An 11,000-nucleotide genomic window follows, 5' to 3' on the forward strand; every position below is an offset into this window, starting at 1 on the left:
GGAGATTGACAGGCGGATCGGTGCGGTGTCTGCAGTGATGCGGCTCTGCACGGCCCGTCGTGGTGAAAAAGGAGCTGAGCCAGAAGGCTAAGCTCTCGATTTACCGGTCAATCTATGTTCCTACCCTCACCTATGGTCACGAGCTGTGGGTAGTGACTGAGAGAACGAGATCGCGAATACAAGCGGCTGAAATGAGTTTCCTCCACAGGGTGTCTGGGCTCTCCCTTGAGCTCGGTATTACCCAAGTTCTGGAAACATTCGTCTGTGAAACATTTGGCGCACACACAAATCTCTTCGGTTCTGTTGTCACTTTCCCAGAAAAAAACAAAATCTGTCCACTGGCTCTTTAGAGGTTCTGATGCAGGAGCTCTAAACAGATTTTTTACATCCATATACAGCGCAATGAGCTGGCCAAAGAGCTGTGGGCGGGGAAAGGCAGTTTATTGGCTCTGGATGGAAACAACCTCCACGTCATAAGCGGCGCCCACATCATAAGCGGCGGCTTTCCCGATCAGGCCATCTGCATGGTCACATTTCCAAAGGCGGAGAATAATTTCCAGTGCATGGTTTAGGTCTATCGTCATTTTTAGCCACTGGGGGACCGCAGGCAGGCTAGAGGAACTCATATTAATGTTAAACAACCTTAAAAAGTGAAAATTTCATGCCATGGGACCTTTAAGGGCATAAGAGAATACCCTTTCTAGAATAGGACTGATAAGATCTACAAACGTCTTATAAAATTCATTACTATACCCATCTGTCCCTGGGCTTTTGTTGTTTTTCAAATTACGAATTGCCTCCTCTATTTCTTGTTTTGTTATGGGTTAATCTATATTTTCAGATGTATTTTCGTCTAATTTTGGGAGTTGTATATTTAAATATGCATTTAAATTAAATCTGGATTACTATCTGTATCTTTATCTGAGTACAGGTCTTTGTAGAATTCAGCAAAAGCATCTGCGATTTCATTTGGTGTATGAACAAACGTGTTATCTGGAGTATTATTTTAAATTTTTTTGGACAGTGGTGCTGCTACATTTCTTCCTCAACTGTGATGCCAATAGACGGCTTGCTCTGTTGCCATGCTCATAGTATTTCTGCTTTAAATACCTTAAATTTCTTTCAACTTTTCCTGTCAATAGATTTTCCAACTCTTGTTTTACTCGCTTGAGCTTATTAAGATTACTAATGGATGTGGTTATCTTGTGTTGTCTTTCAAGTTCCTTTATTTGTTTTTCCAGATATTTTTGCTAAGATATTCTTTCCCTCTTTAAGCGTGACGCAAACTGTATTATCTTCCCTCTGAGCACCGCTTTTGCGGCTTACCAATGGATGTGAGTTTTCAAAAGATTGGCAGAATGCAATAGCTCGCCATACTCACTTTCAGTCGGAGAATGATCGAATATCTCTCACCAAGGCCCGCGAAATGGTGTCTTTATCTTGGTTGTGTCGAGTAGACCACCCCAGCTGATGCAGCTCTCTGTCTATCAATTCTGCTTCAGACAGTGTCGCGTTGATCCCCAAGTGTTTCAGTTGGTCCGCGGCCTCCCATGCTGAGTTGAACGTCTTCTCTCCTACCTCCAGATAGACACGTAACGTTGCTGGATATCCAGATCTGAACTTAATGCTGCATTCTTTTAACTGCCATTTGATCACAGCATACTCGACACGCCGTTTTTGAACAGTCGCCGAGTAATCGTTGTCCATCCTGATCTGAGAGCCCTCGTACTCCACGTTCTTCATATTCCAACATTTGAACAGGATTCGCTGCTTAGTTTGGAAGTAAAGGAACTTCACTATGATCGATCTCGGGGCCTTTGACTTAGACTTTGAGACGAGGGATCTGTGAGCACGCTCTATGCCCAAGTCTTCCTCTACAGGCAGACCGAGAGCAGTCTTCAATAATTTCTCTGTGAACTCGCACATATTCACACATATTGACTTGAAGCGTTTCAATCTGGATTTATAGAACAAATACCAAAACTGCTTTAGATAATACTGCAGAGGGTGTGCTTCCATGATACAGGATTACTGACATGCGTGGATCTGACTTTCAAATTCCACATAAGAAATTAATTTAAGAAGGTCTTGAAGCAACTTCGGGATGAGTGGTGGAGGTTTGAGCTGTATTGCCATATTTGGGGTTTTGATTCCAAATGCATTCAATGTTATAGTCATTAATTCAATCCTTCTCTGATTTCACAGCAAAGCAAAGACACAAGGACAGTAAACCAGGGAAGGGCTCATCTGGGATTTGAACCCGGGACCTCTCGCACCCGAAGCGAGAATCATACCCCTAGACCAACGAGCCAAGATTTGCAATATTAGACTTCATACGAGTGCCGCGGGCCACAGATAGCAAAAAGATACCCTCGGAAGGTACGTTCGATCATCGAATAAAACATCCTACAACTTTCAGTTCAGCTCACTGAATGTCAGTGTTGCTTCCATCTTTTTTTATTTCAAAGTTCTCTTATTCTAAATTGGAGATTAGTTGCCAAAAGTATGTGTAAATTAATCTGTAACACTACAAATCCCAGCTGTGAGTGTAAACTTGTGAAGGGTCAACGTAAACTCCAAGTAAAAGCCGGGATAACGCTTTGTCTAGCTAAAAATTGCATTGTAAAAGAAAAGAAGAGTTGTTCACTTAACTGTCAGTGGCTTTAATGTTGGGGATGTTCAGTCTATGTCCTCAATAACTTCACTCATGTTGAGTGAAAGGAGAGCCAACTGCTACAGCTCCAAACAATATAGTAAGACAGGCAGGGCTGGACTGGGACCAAAAAATTGCCCAGGCATTTTTTGGCCATGGCGGCCCACCATGAATATTTATACGATCACACAAGTAATCTCATCACTTTCTGTGAAAAATGCAATTAAATTGAAAATGACCGAAAATGACCGAGGCAGGAATATTAATTTCGTATTTCTCCGGTTACCTACCAATCCATTTCAGCAAAGCAATGTTTCACTAATATTACATGGGCAACTGTAACCTGTAACACCTGTAAACAATATAGTTATAACAAGCTAAAATAACACTGGACACTTTGGTGTCTACATGAGAGTGTCATAAACATTAATGACACACTTGATATCTACGACTGATGTCATTGGGTATTTGCAATATCTGCACACCAGTCAACACTACATAAGCCTACAAAATGGAATGGCACTAGATACGTTATAGCCTTGCCTACATTAATGATGGTTTAAGTACTGTAATGCTAATGACAGGCGCATGTCACTTTTACACCTTCAAATAAAGTAAATCTACTCATGGCATTAGTTGAAAATAAAAACTCTGAATGATCTCTGTGACAGAAACGCGCACGCGCAGACAGACACACACACACAAACACATACACACACAAACACATACACACACACACACCACAGTGGGGGACCACTTCCTAACCAACAAGGTTGTGTAAAAAACATGCTAGGCTTTTTATTCGTGTTGCAGCCTGACTGGATAAAATAAGTAATAATTTCAGCATGATCAATTCCCCCATACTGATATAGTGAAGATGTAGCCTACCAGTCGTTTATCTATAAATACCTCATTTAAGTCTCCATGCACACGGAGGTATCCATTCTGCTATTGTCCTCAGTCCTCCCATTAAAAAACATATAATTCTGCTAACATTTCGCCTAACATTAGCCTACTGCTTACCGGGCTGGCTATTCTGACCTCTTCAATCTGTCCCTGGGTCACGTCTGTCTCCTCCTCCACCTCTGAATCCACCTCGATAGCTTCTTCCTCTGTGTTTGGCCTACACTGTTCTACGGAGACACTCGTGCACTGGGGGCTGCTGCTGATGTTGACGGCCCTGGCCCTGAACTTGATGGCCCTGCACCCGGTGCTGTGGTCGTGGTGAAAGCTGCTTGTAGGCTTTTTAGCCTTTTATCTCGCAGCTTCTGTGCGCCACCCTTTCGTTTCTGTTGTTTATCCATTTCGGTTTTTGACTGTTCTCTCCTAGTCCGTTCAGCTCAAATGGTAGGATTGATGACCTGTGTCAACGGTGAGGGGAGGGGCGGGCCAAAGAGGTGCTGAGAGATTTCATTGGACTAGCCCCGTCAACATGAAATCGTTGGCCGCCCGCCGGTCACTTTTTTTTTTTTTTTTTACATTAATCAAAAAAAAAAAAAGAAAAAAAAACGTCATCACCGGCCCTCGAGGGGTGTCGGCCCACCGGGAAAATGCCCGGTATGCCAGACTGTCAGTCCAGCCCTAACGGTAACCTGGAACAGCTGACCATTTCTGGTATCTATGAATATCAGAGAGATGTGCGCTGTTTGCTGCCAGATGTCAGGCTTTTAGACGATTGAAACATCGAGAGCTTGTTAGTAGAGTTTATCAGGTTATGGTTTATAGTTATGATACTTATATCGGCTGTTCTTCTGCTCAACATGATGTGGCCTGTCATGTGATGGCGTCTCTATATGTGTGGACACATCAGCTGCTGTAGGTTAATATCTCGAGAATAAATAAGCGCAAATAAATTAGCAAGTTATCATGAAAATGTGTCTCACGCACACATACTTGCGTGCCCGGAAAAGTCATGGAAACAGAACGGAGCGCGTTCGATCCCCTATAAAAGGCTGCTGCGTTCTTTACTTCCTTCCTTTTTACCTGAACTTGGACTGAACATCCACAAAGCTTTGGTAAAAAAAACCTGGTCAGCCTTTTATTGCTGAAAAAGTTGGTGAATCACACAAGGAAGAAGACAAAACTCAACCAGAAATGATGCAAGCACTCGGAGAGGAACACCTGGTCGGAAGACTGCCACGTCCAACCGGTGAGCAAAATGAAATTAATGTTTTTCCTTCATATCAATGATTTATTTCATTAGAAATAACTCATTCCCACAAAATAGGAATATTGTCTGTTATGGCACTTATAGGAGCCATCACTTTGGTGGATATAAAGGTTGTCAAGACACAGAAATTCCCCAGAGTTTGGCAACATCATGGGTTTACACTGTAAAGTTTCTGGATGTAGCATAACGTTGTTCCGCGTTTATTTGAATTCCCGGGAAAAGTGAAGAATGTTATAGTCTAATGGTGGTTTAGTGATTTAAAAAGAATGTTATTTTTTGGTCGAGAGCATCTGTTTTGTCCAATTTTGTCTTGCAATTTTAGAAAACAAAATGGCGACTTCAATTTTTTTCATAAAATGCTCTGAATGCATTTTTTGTTGTTGTTGTTGGTCACTATGGAAACTATGGAACTATTAAAATAAGCTTTCTGAACAGACGTCAGAAGTCCCGGAGTCAACCAGCTGAGTTTACGTGATATATGAAACAGGGCTCTCAAGTCTCACGCAATGAGCGTGAGACACACGCATTTCAACAAGTTCACACGCTCACACGCCACACATGCCATTTCTCACGCTGAGAAATGATCAACTTCGTCGCACAGAAATTCTAATGGCCGATACTATAAACGAGTCAATGGCAGGTTACTGTGCGCTCCTACAGCTCAGAACTATAGCTCTGGTACAGCTGTCTTGATTTAGCAACCCATCGGCAAATCACAAAATAGAATTTCTCAGCCAATCAGAAAACAGAATTTCTTGTTGCCGGGTGTGAAATAGCTTTCAGCTGCAAGCACGCGTCCCATGAATGCACAGCGGACATAGCCTATTATGCTCTGAATGTGTGCAGAAGTTGTAGACGAGCTGGAGGTGGAAGAGAACCGTCAGGATTATCAGCAGGTCATATCTTCATTTATTTGAATCTTTTATTAGTTACTATAGTTTTCCTACTCCTTGTAAAAGACCAATACCTACCGATTAAAGTGTTCGTTGGAGTAGTAGACCTAAATATTCAGCACACACTCTTTGACATGAGCAACTTAATGAAAAATGAAAAATATGTAGGAGTGTAATTAGGCTTCCGTGGTTAATTTTTTTCAAAGGTGACTGGAAAAAGCAGATTCCCAAGGCTATCTACAGTTGCCAAACTGGTATTAGTTCTGCCACACTGAAATGCTGATGCAGAGAGGGTTTTTTCCATGATGGGGTTCAATAAAACCAAGACCAGGAACACGTTGGCTCTGAATGGAACTCTATCATCCATCATGACTGTGAAAATGGCTAACATTGAGCCACAGTGCTTTAAATGGGAGCCCCCAATATCAGTCATCAAGCATCAAAATCTGCCACAAACATTTCCAACACTCATAAACAAACACACACAGAGAGGAACTGATCAAGGGGCCCATTTGGGGTTATGTTTGTTTTTCTTAATTTAACTTGTCTGTTTTTTTGTTTGTTAAGACTTTGCATACCTAAAACAATTTTAAAATATATTTTTTAATATATAGCAGAATTTAGTGTAAAAGTGAAGATTTGTGATTTTGGTATAAATAAAACAATTTCTTTGTTCTTTAAGTAGCTAGTTTATGGCGATGGGATACTGCAAGGGACCCCCCCCCCAAAAAAAAACCCCGAAAGAAACCCCCCCACGCACACGGCCCAGCCCCTGCCCCGCCCGAATCTCACTCCAAGCGAACTTGAAAACTTGAGAGCCCTGTATGAAATTTAACTTTGTGGTCTGTTTTTTTTTATCAAAATACACAATAATTGGATCTGTTATAAGTGAGCAAACAGTTTTTTTTGCCTCCTCTACCATTTTTGTACTGATGAAAGTCATTATATTTTTGTACATTCACCCGGTTGCCGTGTTTGTTTGTTTTTTTAACTTCTGAACTTGTTTCATCTGGACATTATTTTGTTTTTCCCTCCAAAAAGAAAAAAAAATGCTTTGGGTTGTTCAAAATGAAGTCCCCTATATTTATGCACTATGTGTACTGTTAGTGTTGAACCAAATACGTTTTATTTCTAAGGTAAAGCAAATTTAAGTGTTTTAACTCTGAGGTGATGTTGCGTGCTGCATGTCTGGTACTGGTGTTCTCATCTGTGTGTGTGTGTGTGTGTGTGTGTGTGTGTGTGTGTGTGTGTGTGTGTGCGTGTGCGTGTGTGTGTGTGTGTGTGTGTGTGTGTGTGTGTGTGGTGTTTATAAAACCAGTTGCAAAGTCGAGTCTTATGTGAGCTTCCTGCATGAGTTGTTGCCTGTTAGAATGTGAAGGTCACTGGCTGGTGTACTTGTTTATGTGTGGGTTTTTTTTCTTCGCTGTTCTCCCTGTTTTGTGGTTGATGAAGCAGTGCTAGAAAAAAGTTTCAAATCCTAAGAATCTGCGTTGGTGGTGTTTTTTTTAAGCGTATATCCTAGAGAGATGCAGTTCTCAATTTAATCTGCTTCAACCACATAAACATACGCACACACACACACTTCTGATAAACCACTATTTACATGTCGTGTTTCAGCACATCCTTTAAAGAGAAGTACTAAAATGTTTGCAATTCAACTTTCTTTCTCGCAGGTCTTGGCTACATCGGAGAGCGTCCTGCAGCTGAGGAATTCCCCGAGCTGCCCCGCATCATCGATGAAGATGACGGTAACAGTCTCGCTATCTATGTCTCCTCAGATGATGAGAACGTGCTGAGAGGTCCTATCGGTGTAGTTTTTAATGATGTTGAGGTCCCTGACTTCTCTTTTTCTGAGGAAGCCGATTATGTTTTTGAGAATTGGGGTATTGTTCATGATGTAGAGGACTCTGATACAGAAAGCTGTACCAGTGAGGAATCAGTGTACTCGTTCTCTGAGGGAGAAGTTTGTCGGTCTGATCTAGAGGAAAGCGATGTAGAGGACTCTGATACAGATAGCTGTACCAGTGAGGAATCGGTGTACTCGTTCTCTGAGGGAGAAGTTTGTTGGTCTGATCTAGAGGAAAGCGATGTAGAGGACTCTGATACAGATAGCTGTACCAGTGAGGGCTCGGTGTACTCGTCCTCTGAGGGAGAAGTTTGATGGTCTGATCTAGAGGGAAGCGATGTAGAGGACTCTGATACAGATAGCTGTACCAGTGAGGAATCGGTGTACTCGTTCTCTGAGGGAGAAGTTTGTAGGTGTGATCTAGAGGGAAGCGATGTAGAGGACTCCGATTGTTCCGCTTCTGGCCCTGGCACCTCCAGAAAGAGGAGCAGGGAGGAAAGCGATGTAGAGGACTCTGATACAGATAGCTGTACCAGTGAGGAATCAGTGTACTCGTTCTCTGAGGGAGAAGTTTGTAGGTGTGATCTGGAGGAAAGCGATGTAGAGGACTCCGATTGTTCCGCTTCTGGCCCTGGCACCTCCAGAAAGAGGAGCAGGGAGGAAAGCGAAGAATCGCAGCCCGATGCCAAGAGGCCGAGGAAGAGTTGTGAGGAGAGCTTTGGAGAGGAGCAGTTCTCTCCAAAGCCACCTCCATCAACCTCTGGCCTCAGCTTCCCACAGAGTGTGGGCTGGGATGTTAAGAGGGCGAGATGGGATTACAGCAGCGACTCAGACTAAAGTTGTCATCCAACGCCTTTCTTTACCGGTCGCTAGATTTTGTTTTCTTAAACTTTAGGAGGTAACATTTGAGTCTAGCTGGACTGGTAATGCCTTAGGTAGCGTATTGCACCAGGGTCTTTCTTTATCCGGTCGCTAGATTTTGGAATACAATATTTTAGAGCGGTGTTTTACATTGGGCAGGGCTGGCCCAGCCTGCGGTGGCGTCTTGCACCAGGCCAATGTAATGCTGTAATACTAAATGTTATGAGAATGTCGTGTGTGTAGTAGGAAGAGGACTCAAATGCAGGGCACAGAAGGCAGGCATGGCAAACAAAGTGAGCTTTAACTAGAACTAGTCTGAGCTAATGAAGACGTCCAGGAATGTATAAAAACCACAGGAGAGAGTCAAAGAGTGGCGTTCCAAATAAGTAACGTGGCAGGAAGATGAATGGACAGAGTAGCAAAGCACAAAAGGACAGGTGCAGACAAAAGAAGAAGACCCAAAACTGATAAGAAATATCATGTGTAGGTTGTTATTCAGGGGCTAACCTCATGTGTATTTATTCAAAAATGTAGAATTTCTGATACATATTGACCATTTACTGATAGCATTAGATTTATTTGAGCCGTGGATCGGTTATCAAATGTTACGTTGACAGCTTGCGAGAGAGTGAGAGACCCCCACATCCTCAAGTTCAGATGTTGAAGTGTCCTTGGGCAAGGCACCCAAACTCTGGTGTTGATGTTGGGTTAGAGTCAGACAACGTGTCGGGGGACGAGTGGAAATATTGAGGGATGTAAAATATTACGTATGGTTTATAAAACTTGTGTTCTGTTATAAGGTGGAATCATCATAATACGTAACGGTGTCGTGGTCACCTGGTAGTTATCGCTTTGACTGAGTGGTTGCTGCATGTCAGAGAGAAAGAGGGGGACGCACTGAACTCACCTTTGGAATTTTTTCAGGCAAAAGATAGCACTATGAGCGAGTGTGTTGTGGAGTGTTACAAACTGGTTTCTCTGCAGGACTCGGCTTTGTAATTCATTTGCAAATTAGATATAATAGTAAGCATTCTCTTCACTGCTACCTGTGTCATGTCAGAGTCATATAAGTACCGGAAGGTGGAACTGTCTTCACAGGCTAAGTTTCAGGAGGGGGTCCCTCCTTCTGATCCAGGCCTGATTCAAATCAAAGTACTTTATTAATCCTGCGAGGGGGAGTTAAAGGATTCCCCCTCGCAGGATTAATATAGTGTCCACCTCTGATGTTCCTCTTTTGTGTGAACACATGTCACGCTGGCCTGAGCCTCTGTGGGCTTCCTGCTGATGGAAGGACCAGCGGATGACAAAGAAACAACAACTCTGACACCAACGGAGGACAAACTGGAACACCTGAGCTACCGCAGGTAACGTATTGTACAAAACAGGTGAGTGCATGATTCCGTCTGACTAATGAACGAAATCTACAGAAATCAATGTGTGCTAGCTCACACATGTTGAGTACTTGTGCAGTTTTTCCTTCCTTTTCCTGCTGTGTTTTACCGAGGTGATCATGGATGAGAGAAGACTCCAGCCAGGTCCGAAGGAGAGAGACCGTGGACCCGACATTGCCGTTATGCACCCAGGGTTTCCGTGACGACGAGGAGCTCCCAGCCGGATGAGAGAAGCTGATGTTAAAAAAAAAAGAAATAAAGGAGGACTTGGGGTAGGTCCTTTTTAGTGTCACAAAGTCGTGATTAGTTAAAAGGCACATTATATACTGCATTTAGATGATATTAGCTGATATTATAGAAAAAAGTAAAAAAAACAAGCTATTTTAAAAACAAAAGATGACAAAATTGTCACAAAGTTATGCTTAAGCTTAAATCAGGACTTTCTTTCTGTCTCCCTTGTAGCACCTCACAGTGGACATGGACCAGTCCCAGGAAGCTCCAGCAGCACAGCCGTCCCCTGAACACACTCCAGCACCTAATCTGCTCCCAGACACCGGACTATGGATCGGCCCCAGCTGAAACGATCAAGCATCCCACACCGAGCCGTACAGATGAAGCCGTCTCCGTGTGTGAAGCTCCTCACAGACACACAGAGAAGAAGATCTGCTCACCTACACCTGCAGAAATAACACAGTCCAGACAAGACGCAGACAATTGGGACTGAAAGACAACCAGTGGGACAGTGTTGTTCTTTAAAGACATTATTCGTAAATGATGTGTTTAAAAAAATGTTTGCATTTACATTTTACATGCTGCTTTGGTGCTGGAGTCAATAAAAATGAACAGTTTTTACACTTACCCTCTCCTCTGCTGAATGAAACACCAAACAATAACTTTGCCTCAGAGAACGACCATCTTCTGATGCAACACTCTTAAAAGCAGACCCGACAAAGCTTTCTGCAGTCTGTGTCAGACACATAAGGAATATTTTACTCATCTGAATTCTAAATGATCAGCTATAACATTTGATTTACTCTTTCTTCTTTGACTAATAGCCTCATTCCACAGATATGACAGAACAAACATGGGAGGCAGTTTACAGTAGATATCATACTGTTGGTAGAATGCCTTTAAAACTCAGAAGAAGCTTTTTTTCTTCTCATTTCTACTAAAGTGCATCAAATTA

At 42.6% G+C, this 11,000-nt stretch overlaps 1 non-coding gene across 1 annotated transcript; it reads right to left on the bottom strand.

Moving 5' to 3' along the window:
• Nucleotides 1-2,239: 2,239 nt before the first annotated feature.
• Nucleotides 2,240-2,311, bottom strand: trnap-cgg (transfer RNA proline (anticodon CGG)). The gene has a single exon. It is a non-coding gene; the product is annotated as a tRNA-Pro (tRNA).
• Between the last annotated feature and the right edge of the window lie 8,689 nt (nucleotides 2,312-11,000).

This window comes from Odontesthes bonariensis, chromosome 9 (assembly GCF_027942865.1).
Source record: "Odontesthes bonariensis isolate fOdoBon6 chromosome 9, fOdoBon6.hap1, whole genome shotgun sequence".
Taxonomy (NCBI): domain Eukaryota; kingdom Metazoa; phylum Chordata; class Actinopteri; order Atheriniformes; family Atherinopsidae; genus Odontesthes; species Odontesthes bonariensis.